This window comes from Mytilus californianus, unplaced genomic scaffold, assembly GCF_021869535.1.
Source record: "Mytilus californianus isolate M0D057914Y unplaced genomic scaffold, xbMytCali1.0.p SCAF_7, whole genome shotgun sequence".
In the NCBI taxonomy this organism is placed as follows: Eukaryota; Metazoa; Mollusca; class Bivalvia; order Mytilida; family Mytilidae; genus Mytilus; species Mytilus californianus.
This window is the reverse complement of record NW_026262723.1, coordinates 26,577,283-26,597,596: the sequence shown is the minus strand read 5'-3', so window position 1 is coordinate 26,597,596 and position 20,314 is coordinate 26,577,283. Positions and strand designations below refer to the sequence as shown.

Here is a 20,314-nt window from a genome sequence, read left to right as displayed (position 1 = left end):
CTCTAGCCTCAGACACGTTGATTCCTTTGCTTGATAAATGACCTGTCATCATTTTCCGACCGTATGTTGGTCCAACCTGAAAAAAACACACACAATGCGCACATCATGTTTTAAATGTAACTACTAGTATTTGTTCCATGTACATGATGTATATGATTTGAAATACGTCTGTGTCGATCTGTGTCGATCTGTTTTTTTTACTTTTTTTCATTTCAAAAGAAGATCGTCACTGACTGAGACCCATTTTTTGTGTCGACATATTTGTCCTACAAAACTCGTTTTGCTTTCACATTTTAAAGATGTTAAGCATATTAAATAAAAGATATTAAAATGTACATGACACAGAACCTCATGGAAACTGTTTTCTGTTTGTTGAAATACTTTCCACATATATTCTTAGCTACATTTTTTTCGGTAAAAGCAAATATAAGAAGTCATTCATCCTTTGAAATATACATTTACCACACATAAATGCATGTATATTCACATTTTCTTTTATAAGGTGATGCTTATTTGATATTCTGCGACAGAGAATTGTGAATATTATAAGCCTGGTAATAACAAGTTTGTATTAAACAGAATCAAAATTAGGAAAGTCTGTACAATGCAGAAAATATTCGTAAACAAATTTGAAAATAAATACTACCGCAGTGAACAGGTTAATATTACATCTATTACATACATTATTAGACATTTGAAAAATGAAGCAGATGGGAACATTTTTCAAATTTGAATATTGCACAGTAAAATGAAAAATGAAAAATGCTCCACGTTGGAGCATTTTTCATTTTTCAATATTCAAAGTCAAATTGAAAAATGCTCCACGTTAGAGCATTTTTCATTTTTCAATATTTTAAATGAAATTGAAAAATGCTTAAGGTCAGCAATTTCAATATTTGCTTTTAAGAATGAGATTGAAATATGTTTTTTTTTCTAAAACAAGTAAATGCAAATGTTTTAATATATTAAAACTTTTGATAAAATTAAATCATTTTTAACACAAACTTATTGTTATTTGTTTCAATATCCTCGTGAAATCAAAAAATATAATCTCATGAAAATTACAAATTTCAAATCTCATAAAGAAAATGATTTTTCAAAAGTGACTTCAAACGATTTTTGTTACATTTTTCAAACCAACTAGCTTTAAAAGTTGCAGAGCAATTTGCAAAATCTATTTTTTATTTTAAAATGACAAATGTTTGGCTTACATGTACACGGACGCCGTCCCGTTTTGTCTAATATATTTTGACCTGCTGACCAGTTTTACAACATATAAATTTTCGTCAGAAATGGTATTTAACTCGTATGATCTATTTTAAACCATGGCGGCCCTGTTTATTTAATGACCCCCCCTCCCCCCCCAAAAAAACACACAAATTTTATATTAGATACGAAAAGGAGCATTCACCCAAAATTTAGTCTTTGAGAAGAGAAGATCTTTGAGAAAGTTTACGACGAGGACGGATGGCAAGTGATGACAATAGCTTAGCCCTTTTAAGAAAAATCTATAATCTATCAATTAATTATTGACTGGGAAAGAATAAATTTAAAACAATAGAAAGGCGTGGGCAGTTCACTTCGGATATCATAAGTAAGACGGGGATGGGCTTTTACAAGAAACCACATAAAGCACTTTATAACTTTATAAATAGGTGGAAATCAAGTCTGGTTCGTATAAATTTATAGTTATTTCCTGCCTGATCGGATGTCGTAAAAGTACATGTTTATAAATCTTTCATTTTATCACTTACCAAGCATATGTATAAGCGTAACTGTAAATAGATTTATGTATTGTGTCATACACATATTTGTTTTTGGAAATTTGTTATCTCAAACATATCCTTCTGTATGTAAGTTTTTAAAGTTTTTGAATGACAAATGTTTAAACATCGTACCATGTCAGTTTTACTGTAAAAGAAAAACAAAACAAAACAAACATGGCAACATGTTAACACGTTAACTAATGCATTGTGGTAAAAACAACTGTTGTGCAGATAATGCACGCACATGTGTATAAATGTTTGTTTCATTAAAAATGCTACTCCATTCTTTGAACTAAATGAAAGTATGAAAATCAATGAAAAGGTATGATAAGGCCATGCTTTCTAGTTTGTTTGTTTGATGGTGCTTAACGCGACTTTCAGCACCCATGATTATATATTGCCAGCACATTTTACTGCAACTGGATTCCAGTTGTATCCGGAGAAATATATCGACCGTCAACAAGAAAACTGGCATTCACTGTAAATAAGTTTCCGGTATATGGAATTCGAAAATCAAAATGTATCATATCTGCCAAATACCATCCTTCAGATGTTCAGTTTTGATAACCATGGTGAATTTATTTTACATATTTGTATCTGGGGTATTAATAAACTGCCTGTATTGTAACTGTTGAAAGCAACATTGCAAATATATCAAACAGCCTCATGTAACGATATTGTCATTCATATTTATACATAAAATACGGCTTGACCATCAAACATGTTTTGCTACAGAAAGTATTTCATGAATATATGAATATGTGTATATCATTTTAAATATACTAGTATATAAAAGTAAGGCACTAGACGCATATCTATTTTGTCCAGATTCAATACGTATAATGGCAATCTCATGTCAAGTATTTCAATGTCTACATATTTATAAAATCAGATTTACATTTTAGGTGACCTTTAGCGCACTGGTATCCAAATTATATTAACCTGTTAGCTTTATCAATGGCAGTAACATAAGTTTGAAAGGCTTGACAATCTTTTTTTTGCGAGTACTATTTGTTATCATACCATACATTACTAATGTATTTTTTTTTTATCTAGATTCAACAGAAGATTTAAACGGTCTATGGACACAACATACGACATTACAATCAACTCCTTATACAACAGGTATTCCTACTTATGCATGTTATGTAAATTGGTCTTTATTTTGTGTAACTGTAGTGACCGAATTGTATCTTTTTATTGTTTTGTTTATGATTAGGTGATTCATAATGTACTTTATACAACAAATTGTATGAACTCAGAATATTTCATGCAACCCAAAAGTGCAATCAATAATCCTTAAATTGTTGAAAGCACCAACTTTCATTTTGTGTAAATATTAACTCCCGTCATCTAAAGCTAACAGATATCAGCAACTCCTGCTGAAATAGTAACAGCCATAAAGAATACCACAATGCATAAGTCGCATTGGCGTAATCATAAACAAGGAAAAGAGGACTGGATTATGGCTACCACAAATGGAAGATATTCGTTATTTTGTCACATAACCGTTAACAATGGTCATACAAAAAATTATAGCATGCAAACTTCTATCAAAAGAGGTACTAGTGTTAGGAACCATCTTGAAGTTGAATTTTAATGTGCAAAATTGCCGCGGGACGATTGCTTCCGTGTGAATTTGAGATGAAAATTATACAGGAAATGGAAATATATGGTGAATTTTGCATATATATCTATTATTTTTTACTTATCTTTCAGTTTTTAATGTGAGTGAAGCCATATATACATGGGATAGGGCTGCCAATAACTGCATAAATGGCTGGACATTGTCTGGAGAGGGCATATTCAATTCTTGTCGTTCAGATGTACATGTATGTCATACTATTAATGCAAATGATCTACTGCCAAATATAAAAAAGAAACCTCCTTTTCTTTGGAAAGATGGCTATGCAGTACGGTCCCCTGTCATAGAATATCACGGTAAAATAGAGTGATCAATAGTTTTTAAGTTTTTAAGTTGTTATTGTTTTCAAATTATAGTCTTTAATATGAACATATCTTTAATATGAACATATCTTTAATATGTACAATACAAATTGTACTGCACCAGATGCGCATTTTGACCTTTAATGTTTCTCACGCGATGCACAAGGATAAAGTATTTGAATGTCCAAAAACTAATACAAACGTTGAGAGCTAATCAAAAACAAATAGCACCAAAGTGAGGCAAAACCCGGGAAATAAAACTGATTTTAAAACGAATGAAATACAATACGTAATTCAAAATGATTTCGAAATTGTATAACAGCAAGTTTTTTTCTTGTCAATTACGAATTTTGCGTCTATTTTTTATTTCAACTTTTTGCGATTAAAGTATATAAGCTAAATGTGATATAATCAGAGAGACCTATGCTGATCATGTATTGACATTGGTTGACTGGAGTTTATTTTATGCTCATCATTTCAATCGGGCATCTATTCATAAAGGCATGTTTACATATAGATGTATTTGTTGACCTATCTGTTTTGTGTGTGTGTATGTATGTATGTGTGTGTGTGAGTCGGTAAGTTTTTCGTTTATTTGTATCTAGTAAGACAATCAATTAAATTTATACATAACAAGCATGAATCCTTTTTACGTATGTGATAGTTTATTAGATACTAAATCTGACAGATGAATATTGCTTTGCATTGCACAGATAAATTGTAATACAATACCTCACTATTAGGTCAGTCGTATTTTCTTGCGTTTTATCTAAAAATAAAAATACATGATCAAATAATTATTCTTGTGCTGTGCCAGTAAAAAAAGCCGTTTACCCTCCCGGAAAGCCGAATGACATGCCAGTGTATTAAAGGGTTAGTCGTGATAAACTCATTATCTATACAAAGATTTTTTTTTTCACGTGAGACTAAATAGAGACGTTCGAATCAAAAACGTAAATGCTAATAAAAGTACGAAGGGATGTTAGTTTGATGATGCATGTTGAACTGCCTTGTTTTCTTTACCAATTCTATATCCAACATCCTGCTTTTCCGAGTGACAGTTTCAATTCCCTGTCCTTCATTTCGATCGACCGAATTATTGACTGCGGTAAAGCATTCAAATAGATCCCAGGTCTTCTCCAATCTGCAGTGAAACCAATGTTTTAAAGTTTTATCAGTATGTTTGTACAGGCTGTATAAATAATAGGCAATTCAAATCATAATACAAGCATGATCAGGGTTTAATCAGTTGTAGACGCTTGGAACCACTCGATAAGGGATACATAAGGACATGTTTAAAACTCCACGTTTGCATTTGAAAATGCCGAAACACCGGTTTGCTTTTAACCATTTACTGTTAATCTGCAGTCTCAAATCGTTTGTCTCTTTAGGAATAAAAGTCAGGGTACGCAACTGTTAAATCGGTGCTCCAAATACAAAATGACAGGAAAATATTATCAAATACCTTTTTATCCAAAAATTCGCAAACATTTATGATGCAATCGGTCCTTCATTTAATGGCTAATCTGTTTCTATTTCAATTTTTTTTTTTTTTTTTTTTTTTTGTTGTTGTGTTATTATTTTATTCTAGAGTGTTTGAAGTTTAGCAACGTGAACAGTACAGCAAATTTATTAACACATACAAAAAAGCTGATCCTTAATGGGGTCGAAAAGTGTTCTCTTTTTTGTCAACAAGATGGAAACTTAAAGGACAAAGACATCATTTTACTACAGGTATTATCTATTATTGCATTTACTAATATATCTTAAAAAATATAAAATCAAGAAGATGTAGTGTGATTGCCAATAAGATAACTCTCCTTAAGAGCCAAATGACACAAAAAATTACAACTATAGGTCACCTAACGGCCGTAAATAATCAGTAAACCACATACCACATACTCATCTATAAAAGGACCCGAAACGACAAATGTAAAACAATTCAAACGAGAAAAAATAGAGCCTGATTAATGTACAAAAAAATGAACAAAAACCAAAAATGATATACAGCAACACACGACAACCACTGAATTACAGGTTCCTGACTTGGGACAGGCACCTATAGTTGTTAATATCTGTGTCATTTTGGTCTATTGTGGAGAGTTGTCTCATTGGCAATTATACCACATCTTCTTTAAATATACACACAGAATGTTATGGTGTTTAGCTAGTTTAAAGGCACGCCAACCCTCTCCAAACATGGGACAGTGGTGTAACAATACAACATAAGAACAAACTATAAAAATCAGTTGCCAAGGGCCTAAATCATCAGATCGATACAAAGCAGAAATTAAAGTCATCTAACAAAAGCACATAGTGATTAAGTTTTTATAATTATAGGAATATATATAGAATATTAGAATAACACGTTTTACATTTCATGCGGTTGAAGTGCTTTTCTGGATTTACCTTCATCAGGAACGATCAAAACCGAATATTTGAAGACATAGGCTGCATGAAATCAGAAACATTTTCAAATTCAAATATTTATTGCCTATAAACTTTAAACTATCAGTTTGTGACAAATACAAAATAAGTAAACAGTATAACTGAACTTCACATACATATATGAATACAATAATTTAAAAACAGTTATAAGTCCAATGTCCCCTGTTCTCGGTTCTAATGACTTTTTGATGTAGGATCCCAATTTATTTACTTGTGATGTGGTTGATGGATTGAGTATAAAAATCACATTGGCTTCATCAGAGAAAACTTTAATAGAAAACCTTAATTTAAAATTGTCATACAAAGTTGTTTCTCAGTTTCTTATTTATTTAACGTTCTAATGAAAAAGGTTTTTTCAACTTCTAATATGTTACATTTAAGGTATAATCTTTGCTCTATATCAAAATTAGAATGTCTTCCTGTTTCTATCGAAATTATGATCACTAATTCTTAATTTTCTATATGTTAAGTTTGGTGTTCTTAAATAAATATGGCTTAAGGTTCTTATATAACAAGTATAACATGTATTAATAAAGTTGACTTATTTCATCAATTGTGACATCTTATTATGAATCAAATTTACAAAGTAGCTTTTATATAAACTGTAAATGAACTATTTAATTTTAGGTTCAAACTAGTATGTTGTTAAGTTTACATAGACTATTTTGTACATAGGTAAACCAGGAGTAGACTCCTTCCGTGTCTAAAATTTTGCTAAGCATGGAAGATTCTTTCAAAAGAGGATTTAACTAACAACATTCCAATTTCTTCAAATATAACAAAGTTTGTATTTTGATATTAAATTAAAGTCTCCCCAATTCAGCTCTATTTGAAATTTTTGGTTTTATATTTGAGTTCAATTGTCTCCTGCCTTCCTCCTTGGATCCAAATTGAAAAAGGCTCGTTACGTCAGATTGTAAGGTTCAGTAACCTACAATGAGATTATGGTACAAATGTATACGTAAACTTACTAAATAACCAAACAAAATATATAGGGTACAGCGCACCGTGATAACAGAATTTAAGTACAAGACTTAACTTCTATTGAGATTAAATGCATTCTTTCTTGTTTCAAATAAAAATTAGCAAAATACCAAATGTAATTTTTCAATTGTTTTTTTAGCAAAACATAAAATGTCCACTTCTTTTCCAGAATTTAAAGCCCTATTTAATATACATGATATATGAGTATGTTTTTAACGATTTAAGATGTTTAAATTACTAGAATTGAAATGATTAATTGTGTATCAAGGTATGAACTGAAATAGGTAACCAGTTCAACCTCTACTAATTATTTTTCCGCTGTCAAGCATTCGGCTTTGGAAGTAAAACTTCATGATTAGACAATATCCCAAAAAAAATTTGCTTTGTAAGTGTTTAAAACAAACAGATGTTTAATTTGTTATTTGTTAACTTATTGCATGATAGAGATCTTAATCTGTCTAATGTGGCAATGTTCAAGCGTAAGGTAATTGTTAAGATTCGCACATGCTTTACGACTGGTCAGAAAATGTGTTATTATTAAAAAACATGAAGTTGACAATTTGTTAGTTGAAATCACAACGTTATTCAAAGAATATAGATTAAAGTCGTCCGTCTGTGATAAGCTAGAACTCCACAGTTAGAAAATAAAAAAATAAAATTGAACAACAAAATGTTTAATCCTCTTCTATTCCTACCTTTCTAATAAATTAAGCCAACTATTTTGTCATAGACGTGCATCTTTTACATTTATTTGTAATCAGTATCTTTCATAGATTGATTTTCAAAAGTTAAAATGGTGAAATTAAAATCCTTTTTTGTGTATTCATGGTAACATTCTGCATTCATTTACCATACAATATTGCAAAAGGGGGATGAAAATGTCACATATTACCCAAAAATTTAGTCCAAACTAGATTTTCAATTCCTTTGAGAGATACATTTTCTGAAACTAATGACATTAATCTACCAAACGAGCAAATAAAAAGTAGGTGTTTTTAATTTGTTAGTAAAATTTACAAAAAAAGTTCGTGCGACAAAAAGTTGGAAAAAACATTACTAGTATACTAGTAAAAACTAGTATACATGTTTGTTTAGGGGCCAGCTGAAGGACGCCTCCGGGTGCGTGAGTTTCTCGCTGCATTGAAGACCCATTGGTGGCCTTCGGCTGTTGTCTGCTCTATGGTCGGGTTGTTGTCTCTTTGACACATTCCCCATTTCCATTCTCAATTTTATTACAAAACTTTCCGGAACAATGTCTGGTATGGATATACAAATACGGATTGTCATACTGAAAACAGCCCATAAAACATACATTACAACACCGTGATGTTGCTATAAACTCACTATGAAGGCTATATCAATCTTCAGCTATCCGAAAATGAATGTTGTTGCACACTAGCTTTTACACCTAACTGTGGAATGCTACCTTAATATCGATGGAAAGATCATGTGATTTCCGTAGTTATCTTAATTTTAAGTTGAATGATATATATGAGATGAAAGCACTCAATGTAATATATATGGTTAATCAATACATGAACATCATGGATATATCTGAAAATAAAATGACAAAACAAGCTAATTTTTTTTTTACATTTTTGTGAAGGTTCTACAAGAATCTGCTTATACATGTTTAGAAATACGAAAAAATATGTCGACCAGTAATACCGTTCAAAAAATGTGTGTTGAAATATCAATCAAGCAAACTAAACGCATATGTTGTTTATCAACAAGTCCAACAAGTCAAGATTGTGACACAAAATTTGTTGTAGATCTTTAAAATGTATGCGAATTCACATCTGTTTACCACGTTGGTTGAATATATCTCATTACCATATACCTAAATACCATCGTGGTAATGTATTAAGTATCATCGGATTTTACGTGCTATGCAAATATAATTCCTACAGTTGGATATTATTGTTTATATTTCTTAGAGCGCATATAGGTATGTCTCTTGTTTAAGGTCATCTACATTTGCTTAGATTCATGTCTATTGGTTTATTGTGAAAAAAAATTTCACCACATCTTCTTTTTTGTCAAGTTATACAATAATTATAGCCTTCGTGAACTATAATTGACCATTAACGAAAGAAAATCACTAAGACCGATTTAAAAAAAACATGGATCGAATACAGACAGACCTTACTTGTTGTAAAAAACGACGGGAAAAAAAGACATATCAACATCAAACTAAAAAGTGCGCTCTATGCTCGAGAAGTCCAAGATATTTTTTGTTTGTAGTAAGCACTGTTGCACTCGAAGTGTTGCTGATGTCGTGTAAACGTTTAAACTCGGCAACGTGACAGTAGTAGCCATCTGTGACATAGATTTTTCATAACGGTCATCCAAGTTATGATGCAATTAAATTTCCAGTGGATGACTATCTCATTTTTTGTAAAGTGTAATTTGTCTCGTTGCAGATCTAATTCAAGATATTGTGATATGTCTCATTTTAATGTTGTTATAGTGTACTTTATTTGATATCAAATAGAATGAAACGTGCTATTGTTTGCCGGAGAAAACGCAACGACAATGGAATGAGATGATAGATGTAATACAAAAGACTTCTACTCACGACTGCGATATGCAATGTGTTGATGACAAATTTGACAGATGTGGAGGCAAAACAAATCTTTTTCATCGTATAAACTGATGGAATTACCGATGAGTAAGTTTTTGATCTATGAATTATCTTTATGATATTAATAGACAAGAGTTATCGCTAATCTTGAATTTATTGATTGGAATTGAAAATGTTTCAGTTATAATTAATTTTGTTTTAATATACGATAGTATTAATGAATCTAAGCATTTTATTTGAAATGATAACTCAATCTTAATTGTTACATATGGTTGTGTTTTGCAAATATAGTTCATCTAAATATCAACATGCTCATTGAATTTAATTACTTTTTGGGTGCATGTTTTTTGGATTGATAATTATTTGATAGTTCAGTGTCAGTCTGTAAATACCGGAAATCTATTCGGAGAAATATAACGATTGACCCGATAGTGTATTGTTATGATGTGTACAAGAGTAACATTGATTAAACATTAATTACTGGTACATTATAAATTGTGTGCGTTCAAGAGCACTGTTGATAATTGCACTTTCAATGATTTATCAGGAAGGATCAACACAAATGTTTTGTATACAAAAGGTGTCTGAGGGTGTTGAACCTGTTACGCAAATGTAAGTTAGAAAATGTCAGAAAAGAAGCCACCTAAAATGTAATAATTGTAATAACTGCACTATTAAGATTTCATTAATTTCAAACTTGTTTTACACAATAAGTTAAATCGTTTGAAGAACGCTTTTTGGTAGTAAAAACAAATTATGCCTAATAACGAATTACAGGTGCAGAAATCGGTGGAAATTGTTTCTATACGTCCGGCAGCAGTACACAAGTCAAACGTACTAGATGTAAAGAAGAATTAAAGTTAAAGTGTGAAGAAGTCATACAATCAGGTATATTTATATTCAAAATCCTTTTATTTTTTATTTTTTTATTGAAATCTTGAAAATCGAATTATGAGCTTATTAAACACAATAGATAAAAAGAAATGCAGATTCTATGACGTAATCTGTCCATATTTTTTACGGGTAAACATCAGGAGCATGCAAACCACCTGAGTGTACTATTGACAAATTCGTGATAATCTCGCTATGCAAAACAACAATTGGTTGATGTGCATATAATTTCGAATCCGCAATAAACCGGAAAACAGTAATAGACTTTAAAAGATCTAGAAATTTAACAAAATATACAAACAACATATAAATAAAGGCAACAGTAGTGTACCGGTGTTCAAAAGTCATCAATCGATATATGTTTGTTTTCATGTTAAGTCGAAGAATGTGATAATTGGACATCTTCTAAAACGGTTTGTATTTACTTACTATATTTTACTTTAGTCGTTTATAGGCACATTAAAGTTAATAATAACATTATGCAAATGCTGTGATATACATTTTGTACATAAGTATTTACATTTAACCAATTTATCTGACTACGAGTATTGATCTAACTGTAGATTATGTTTTGCATATTTTAAGGTATTTTTGTCGTACAATGTTCATCACATTAGTCAGTTTCAAAATTGTTCAATTGACAATCCTGACACAACAAGATGCGTAATTAAACATCAAAACCTTAGAATACGGAATATATGACTTATATACTGTCAACAAATTTAGTTTTTTCAAAGATTTGCCCAAAATTGTATCCCATATTTCCATCATGGGTATTCCTTTTTTTAGCAATAAGGTATAACCACTCAGACGTTCTAATTTTAAAGAATTATTCATAATAACTGTTTCCTCTGTTTTGTCTAGTATTTTACTTAACAAATTGAGTTTTTATTACAAATTCAGAATCAGAATCGAATATCAATTCTCCCCCTTCTTTTTTTAATTTCGTAATGTTCACATATAGAAGATGAGACTGTTTGATAATTTGATATCATCAAAGAAAAGCAAAATATTTAGATACATGTACATGGTGTGTGTATAAACTCGTTTTGGCACGAAAAAAGAAACAGTAATGTACATGTAACACCAAGACGATTGTATACTTTTGTTTTAAACGTGATATTGACAGTTTAAAAATTTTAAATTTATCTCGTATTACTTCCCTTTTTGATGTACCGATAAATAAACAAAATCTCAGATTATTTTATTAAATTCTGCGCTAACGAAGTTTTTTTTTTGGTAAACGGCGGAAAAAAGTTGTTTCTGTCCAAAACATTAAAAAAAATGATATAAATTGTACAGTCAAACCCCAATTAATACATTGTGATAAAAACAAACGATTGCTTTCAATAGAAAAAAATGTTTAAGGTAAACTGAAGTATGTATTTTTATCAGTGATCTTACACATGTCATTATACAATGCGTTAAAGCATATATCATTGAAACTTGGTATCGTCTGGGTTGTCTCCGAAAATGAAAGTGTTATCGTCCGGAAATATGCCATTGGGTTTATAATTCTAGAAACTCTACTGACCACTGTGTTGACTTAAGCTAATCTATAATCTATTTCTAACTGATAACTAGCAAACTCTTTAATCATAATTATCATGTCTTCACTATACCTCTCGAAAACGAATGCTGACATGCACCATTAGGTAAATGTTTTTTTTTTCTGAAAGGGCTTAATTTAACTTTCTGGTCGAAATAACATTGTTTACAAACTGTATTGCTGTTTTATTGGGATTCTTCAGTATGAAATATATAGTATGTCTTGTTTTAGTTTTCATTTGTGTGTTCGATTTTGTTTTAGTGTGGACGTCATTTGATTACTTTCGACATTTCACTGCTCTACATTGAATTCTTATTACGATTTAATAGAAAACAATGAAACGAGAAGAAATTGAATCTTAAACTTTCTTTAAATCATTTAAAACATTTATTCTTGATCTGGGTTTGAACAAATGTCGATTTTCAACATCTTTTCAACAGAATCGCTACATGTATACAATGACGGCTATTACACAACAGTTATAAACTTAGTTGAATAAACATTTATATGCATATTACGCTTGCCATTTGTAACGCACACAAGTTTAAAGGGCAAAAAAAAATGAATTTGAAGAGCATTTATGTTTATCAATGGTTTTAGTTTTATGATACATGATATTTATCAGTAATTTTGTGACTGGTTATACATTGTGCAATTGTAAATCATCTCAAAATTAAACTTTGTGTCCTTAATACTCTGTGTTTACATTTTTAATTCGATCGTCAAAGGTTAGTCTTTTGTAGACGAAACGCGTATCTGGCGTATAAACTTTTAATCCTGAGATCTATTATAAGATTATTTGCTATATATGATGAAGAAGAAATTGAAAATCCATGTACGTTACAAGTGACAAGTGTAATATGTTTATGGATTTTATATAAAACGAAACAATAATAAATCATGTTAACCATTATGCTGCAACTGTGATAGAACCGATGGGATATCCAAATCAGAGCTTCGCATGAGGGAGTATATTCTTTAATTTAAAATTGTTTCCACATGGAACCAAATCTCAATCTAACACTATCCGTATTTATATGCCAATACCAAAGTACTGGCTACTGAGCGTCTGATACTCTCTGAGACTTACACCAGCAGTGGTACCGACCCTGCGGTAGCAAAACCTTATTTGTACTAATTTGACTGCACAAGATGGCCATTTCGACAATTAATATCTCTTCAGTGATACCCAAAGGCAAAATACTTTAAAATCGAAAACCGTATACAAGCATTTAAAAGCTTATAAAACTAAAGAGGACATAAATGTAAATTTAAACCCGATACTTTAAATATATGGTCGTTTTTACACGAAATTGTTTCGATTGTTAGTCGCTCACTGATTATCATATATTTTCATTTTAATAAGTTTTTGTTTGTTTAACTTGTTAGATGGAATCAGGAATCTCAAGGTCAAATGTTACGAAATTATGTTGAATTGGTATGATGCAAGACAAGCGTGCAATCGGTCTGGAAGATATATTCAACTTTTGAACAACAAGTGTGATAATAACGAAGATCTTAGAGCAGACAAAATATGGCACAATAGTTTCATTAAAGAGAGAATTGTTTGGAATACAAGTATGATATATCTTCATAATAACATTCGCAGTATTACATTATAACAGAATCATCAAAACATTTTCAGCTACTAAGATAATATGATTTAGCAAACATGCTAGCCAGTTAAAAACCAGGTTTAATCCACCATTGTCTACACAAGGATATGTCTGTACCAAGTCACGAATAGGACAGTTGTTTTTCATTAGTTTGATATGTTCGAGCTCTCAATTTTGCCATTTGTTGAGGAAATACCGTTTTAAATTTTCTTTGGAGTTCTTTTTTTTATTATTATTTTACTTTTTCAATACAAAAGATAAATTAAATCACATATTTATGCTCGAGTTTTCGTGAAAAGCTGATGTGTGGGTTTCTTTACACTGGTTAAAAGTAACAGCATAGCTTGAAGCAATTATGATTGGCAGGTGGCAAAAACCAACAATTTTTTGACATACTTAGAAAATATCCTTATAGGTTTTTTTTTGTTTTACGTACAAAACGTGTATGAAAACGTTATCGCCATTATAACGGCTTGTCAGTATGTTAGCAAACAAAAAGTCATAATATTTATTTATAATTGTTGATGAAGATAGTGCGGAGTCTTGCTAAAAGTTTGAGTTGTTTTTCATTATAATTGTATCTGAGACACAGCTGTGCTGATACTTTGCTTACAATACAACCTTATCGAAAATGCATAATATAATACTTTAAAAAAGTACCTACTAAGCAGGCACTAAACAGGTTTTAACAGTCTGATAATAGACATAAAGACATCAACCGAAGTGTCCTAAGCCGAACTATGTTATAACAAAATATCTAAAAACGGAACTATGTTATAACAAAATATCTAAAAATGGAACTATGTTATAACAAAATATCTAAAAACGGAATTATGTTATAACAAAATATCTAAAAACGGAATTATGTTATAACAAAATATCTAAAAACGGAACTATGTTATAACAAAATGTCTAATGACTGGAAGACTTATCATGACATACTATTCCATTTTAAAACAGAGGCGCAAGATACCAAAGGGACATCAAACTCATAAGTCGAAAATAAACTGACAAAGCCATGGCTAAGAAAGAAAAAGAACAACAGAAATACAATAGTACACAAAACAAAAAATAGAAAACTAAAGACTGAGTAACTGGAACCTCGGGAGTGATGTCAGGTGCTCCCAAAGGGTACGCTAATCCTGATCCACATGTTGCACCTGTAGTGTTGCTTATGCTGGTACATACCCGGTAATTAGTCTAATTCGATCGGTAGATCACATTCAGGAAAATGAGACAGGATTGTATTTACAACATTGGGAAAATTTCCGCTATCATCTGCAACACGGATATTCAATAACGGTCAACCAACTCGTGGTGGTGTCCGTAAACTTAACGAACAGTTGATTTCAACTTAACCACTTGAAACTCTTAGTTTGATAGCATCATGGTGAGCAGCAACCTTCTATCAAGGAAATCGTGATAGGAAATACAACCCCTGGAATATCATATCGACTGGGAAATATATAATCCGTATGCAGCAGGCCCCTCCTGGAATATAGCTAAATAGAAATGAAAAGTTCACAATTGGGAAGCTGTAATCATCTCTATTGACGTAAAGTTTTGTTTTCAACCGACACTAATTGTCAATTCCTAGATGTGTGTTAAGTTTGACTCTTATAAGGGTCTGGAAGGGGATCCTTCAATTCTGTATTTCTTATTTTTTTTTAACCGTTTTTCTCTATTCTTTATAAATTGTGTGCATTATTCTCCATTCTTTATATTTAGGTACCCCATTATTTTCAATTCTTTATTTGTTTTACCTATTTTCTATTCTATTCTCCATGCTTTTTGCCCTCTTATCTGCACTTTTTGTCCATTTTTCTCTTTTTGTAAACCCCACACCAACCTTCTATATCACTTACTTCAGTCCATGTTCGTTTTACTTATAAAATTCTTAAAAGGAAAACTAAGCTTGATCTATATATGACGATTAAATATTCTTACTTCCTTTACGTTATTTTGCATTTAACTTACTTCTGTTTAATAAAATAAGTTACTGCTGTTCAACAGTCAAAAATCGAGTAAGAGAAAACAAATACCGATTAACCAACTAAAACCGAGGTAAACACATCAACTATAAGAGGAAAACAACGGAACAACGAATGAACTGAACTGCAACAAAACAAAATTTAATTCATGCTACTTTATGTTGTTTGTGTTTATATTTCTTAAGCTTATTGGTTTGAGTGCCTACATGTATGTGTTGGTTAAAATATGTTGTTTGCATTTAGATACTGTAACTGACATAGAAAAGTAAAATGGATACAGTTGCGTAGCACTGATGCTTACACGAGATTCGAAGTACATTCTTATAGCTGCAAATTGTGACAATAAGTACCATTCTTTATGTCAAAAAGATGTCTGCCGTTTGTTACTTTTTTATATTTATTGTGGTATAAGTTTTCTGAAAATGAAAACTGAGAACTAATTATGAATTACAAAATTTATACATTAATATTGTAAATAATAAATAGAGAATGGAATTGGGGAATGTTTCAAGGCAACCCGACCAAAGAACAGAAAACAGGCAATGGCCACCAATGGGTATTCAAAGGAGCTGAAACAAAATGAGAAACATACAAGACTAAAAAAATGCTACATGTTCTTCCTTTGGACAGGTGCAAAAATGCATTAAGTATGTTTTGTGAGATCTGTTCACCTCGTCCTATACCTATAAGGCAAACTGAAACAACCAGCAATACGCACAGTAAAACTCAGTTTAAAAGAAGTCCGAGTCACTATAATTTGAATAATGAATGTGATAAATATATGTTTTTATGAAGTAGTTCTATTTTTACTTATTTTTTTCATAACTTAGATGAAATTGATTAAGGAAATTATAAATACACAAAATAAAGAAGCTATCTGTCGTCCATCTACAAATCTATTCAAATAGCTGCAAAAGTTGTCCTTATATAACAAAATTATATGTTGTCTTTGTACCAGAGACCAAAGAACACATATTTAGCAAAACATGTCCAAAAAAGGTTACAATAGAAAAACTCCATGAGATTCAGCTTGACCCTTTAAAAAAGATTGAAAATCACTGAGAACGATGTTATCTGTATTAGCATGATTAGGTTAACAATTTACAAACGACGCATTTTATGAAGAAATTTAGTCAAATGATAAATAAGTACACAATGGTACAATCAAAAACCTGATAATAAATTGTTCAAATAAGGCCTTTGAAAATAGTGGAATGAATTACTTTTAGAGTGTAAAAAATTCCTTGGTAGTACTTCATAAATTGCATGCTTATATTGGTGATTTTGAATCTGTTCAAAGTTTTGATTTTTCTACCCTATATACCACTTTGCCTCATATTCTTATTAAGAAAAAATTCACACATGTACACCTAATTAAATGGGCATTTAAAAAGTCAGAATGCAAATATATATGTTCAAACTCTTAAAGGTATTTTTTTAGTAACAACAATCAAAAGAATTATGTCAATTGGACATGCTTTGATACTATAACTGCCCTTGAATTTTTACTAGATAACATTTTTGTTCGCTTTGGAGATTCCGTATATCATCAAGTTATCGGAATTCTAATGGTGACTAACTGTGCACTACCTATTGCGGACCTGTTTCTGTATTGTTATGAGTTACAAGTTATTACTAAAATCAGCAAAGACCCATGCAAACAACATCTGATACAAAAATATAATAATACCTTTAGATATTTGGATGATATATTGGCTCTCAATAATGACGACTTCAGTATGTACACTAAAACGATTTATCCTGTTGAACTAACTTTAAATAAAGCTAATACTAACAATGAACACTGCCCTTTCCTGGATCTTGATATCTATATCATTAACGGGAAGCTTAATACCAAAATTTATGATAAAAGAGATGATTTTTCATTTCCTATTGTTATTTATCCTTTTTTAGATGGTGACGTTCCCTTGTCAACATCTTATGGTGTTTATATATCTCAATTTGTACGATTCGCTCGGGTATGTAACAACGTATTAGATTTTAGCGAAAGAAATCTATGTATTACTGAAAAATTAGTACACCAGGGTTTTCGGTATCACAAACTAGTCAAAACATTTCTTAATTTTATCATCGGTACAAGGACATCATTCGTAAATATAAATCAACATACAGACATCTTATACGTTCAGGTATTTTACATCCAATATTTTATGGTAATATTCTTTACAGATCACAAAAATGTCGGCATTCACCTCAAAAGCTAACAAAACTTTTAAACAGACTTATTAAGAAGGGATATAGTTACGATACTGTTGTCAGGTCTTTAAAGATGGCATATTTTGGCTTTAATATTGATTCACTTATAGGGTCTTTGCATCGGAAATAAACACATTTATTCTAAAACCAGTTGTTGGCATGATATGGGTTATGTTCGTCTCATATATTTTATGATGGTATGATACTAAACCCCTAACGGGAGGGATTGTGCTTGATATTCATATGATGAAGACTTAATCTTTCAATCAGTTAAATTGAGGTATGGAGCTGGCATGTCAGTAACTGCTAGTAGTCCTTTGTTAATTTATGTATCATTGTCATTTTGTTTAGTTTCTTTTGTTACCTATTCTGACATAGAACTCGGACTTCTTTTAAACTGACTTTTACTGTGCGTATTGATGTGTGTTTGTTTTTTGTACATTGCGCCTGTCCCAAGTCAGGAGCCTCTGGTCTTTGTTAGTCTTGTATGATTTTTTCATTTTAGTTCATTTATATATTTCGGAGTTTAGTATGACGTCCATTATCACTGAACTAGTACACAATTTTGTTTAGAAGCCAACTGAAGCACGCCTCCGGGTGCGGGATTTTCTCGCTGTATTGAAGACCCATTGGTGGCCTTCGGCTATTTTCTGCTCTTTGGTCGGGTTGTTGTCTCTTTGACACATTCCCCATTTCCATTCTCAATTTTAAACATAGGTCATATCGAAATGTACTAGCTCTGAAATAGAATTACCAATAAGAATAATGTCTGATATCTTGTTAGTAATAAGATTTCTACAGGTACAGACAAATATCAAACCAAATCTGTATTTATGAGAGAAAAACTAGTAAATGTATGGACCGAGTATGGATTCTCATGGCAGGAGATGCATGCAGAACATTACATATCATGCGTAATGTGGTAAGAGGTTTTTACTGCATCAACAATTGCACACGTTTACTACATCGAAATTTCAACATGTTCCAGGAAAATATGATATTTTATCTATCATGTCTACAGCTGTGTAATTTCAAACAACGCAAAGTTGTTATATCTTTAGTATAGTAGATGTAAACTCACATGTTTTCTCCTATTGTAATTTTAGCATAGTGAGGATATTTATAGACAATTGATGGTTTTTTTCAAACGAGAGGGCGTTTTTCAGTCACGAGTTTGAGTGACTATTGATAATCTGTGTATTGCCATTTTGCCTACATTGACAACGTCACGTGCAACCTTTGTTTCTGACGATTATTTTCCATCTCAAGCTAGTCGCATGATATAAAAATTATCACAATAAAAGATCAATGGAAAAATTCATAAAATAGTGATAAACAACCATACACATCTGTATCAAACACAGATCAATTAACTATATATAAGTTTTTTAATTAATGTAAAAAAAAAGGGGGGATATATTCAAAATCATTAGTCAAATAAATACTGACAACGTCACGGTAAAAAAACCCACAAAAAACAAAACACAGCATTGAAAACTAAAGACTGAGCAGCAACGAACCCCACCAAAATAGGGTTAATCTCATGTTCTGGAAAGGTAAGCCGATTTTGTTCAAACTTAGACAACCGCTGTGTTGCCAAAGATGGTAAAAGTTTTGGACAAATAAGGTTATCAAAAGTTCAAACTAAATACTTTAACAAAACTGAAGCAGTTTCGGCTCAATTATGCTCCTTTTACAAGCTATATTGCTTTAACATTGTAGTAAGGTCAGTTAAGTTATGAACATTATGCAAGCTTGACTATTTTAATTGTAGACACTTATGTTTAAAATAGAGCAGAGCCGTCACCCACAACCAAAAATGTTAGCTTTTGGTCCACGTTTATTCAGCGTTTAAATAATCTTATAATTTGAAGTTGGCCTTTTTATTTTTTTTAAATGTGAAAATAATGTTGTGAACTGTGTCACCTTAATGACGTCACATTTAAATATTTCATAAAGGCTTTAGTTTTTACTCACATTTGTTGCCAAGTCTTTCATTTGATTTCTTAAAATTTGAATAGAAATGATGGCATGCATACTCAATATAGGGGTATTTAGACGGCTGAAAACACTAGTAGCAATATTTAAGTCTGAAACGGTCATTTTGGTCTGATCAAGTCTTAATCGACTGGATTTACTGCTAGAGAAAAACGTCAAGACTTTTTCAGACTTTCAGACGCTGTCACGATATACCGTGTTAAGTCCGTTCAATCATGTCAAGATAAACAAGACAGATTGTTCTTGCATCCGATTAAGACTTGATCAGATCATGTTCAGATCAAATCAGACCAAAGGTAAAAATGCTGTTTAGACTTTGTAAG

The 20,314-nt window shown here is 31.2% G+C and overlaps 1 long non-coding RNA gene across 3 annotated transcripts; it reads left to right on the top strand.

Annotated features, from left to right (window-relative positions):
• Window positions 1-1,745: 1,745 nt before the first annotated feature.
• LOC127709075 (uncharacterized) lies at window positions 1,746-16,176 on the top strand. 3 transcript variants are annotated; one of them, XR_007985488.1, is made up of 7 exons: window positions 1,746-1,853; window positions 2,823-2,891; window positions 3,486-5,447; window positions 9,640-9,816; window positions 10,507-10,617; window positions 13,559-13,747; window positions 16,020-16,176. It is a non-coding gene; the product is annotated as an uncharacterized LOC127709075 (long non-coding RNA). The 3 variants fall into 3 exon arrangements; XR_007985489.1 differs by lacking the exon at window positions 16,020-16,176 and having other exon boundaries at window positions 3,486-3,707; window positions 5,305-5,447; window positions 13,559-14,063; XR_007985487.1 differs by lacking the exon at window positions 16,020-16,176 and having other exon boundaries at window positions 13,559-14,063.
• The last annotated feature ends 4,138 nt before the right edge of the window (window positions 16,177-20,314 follow it).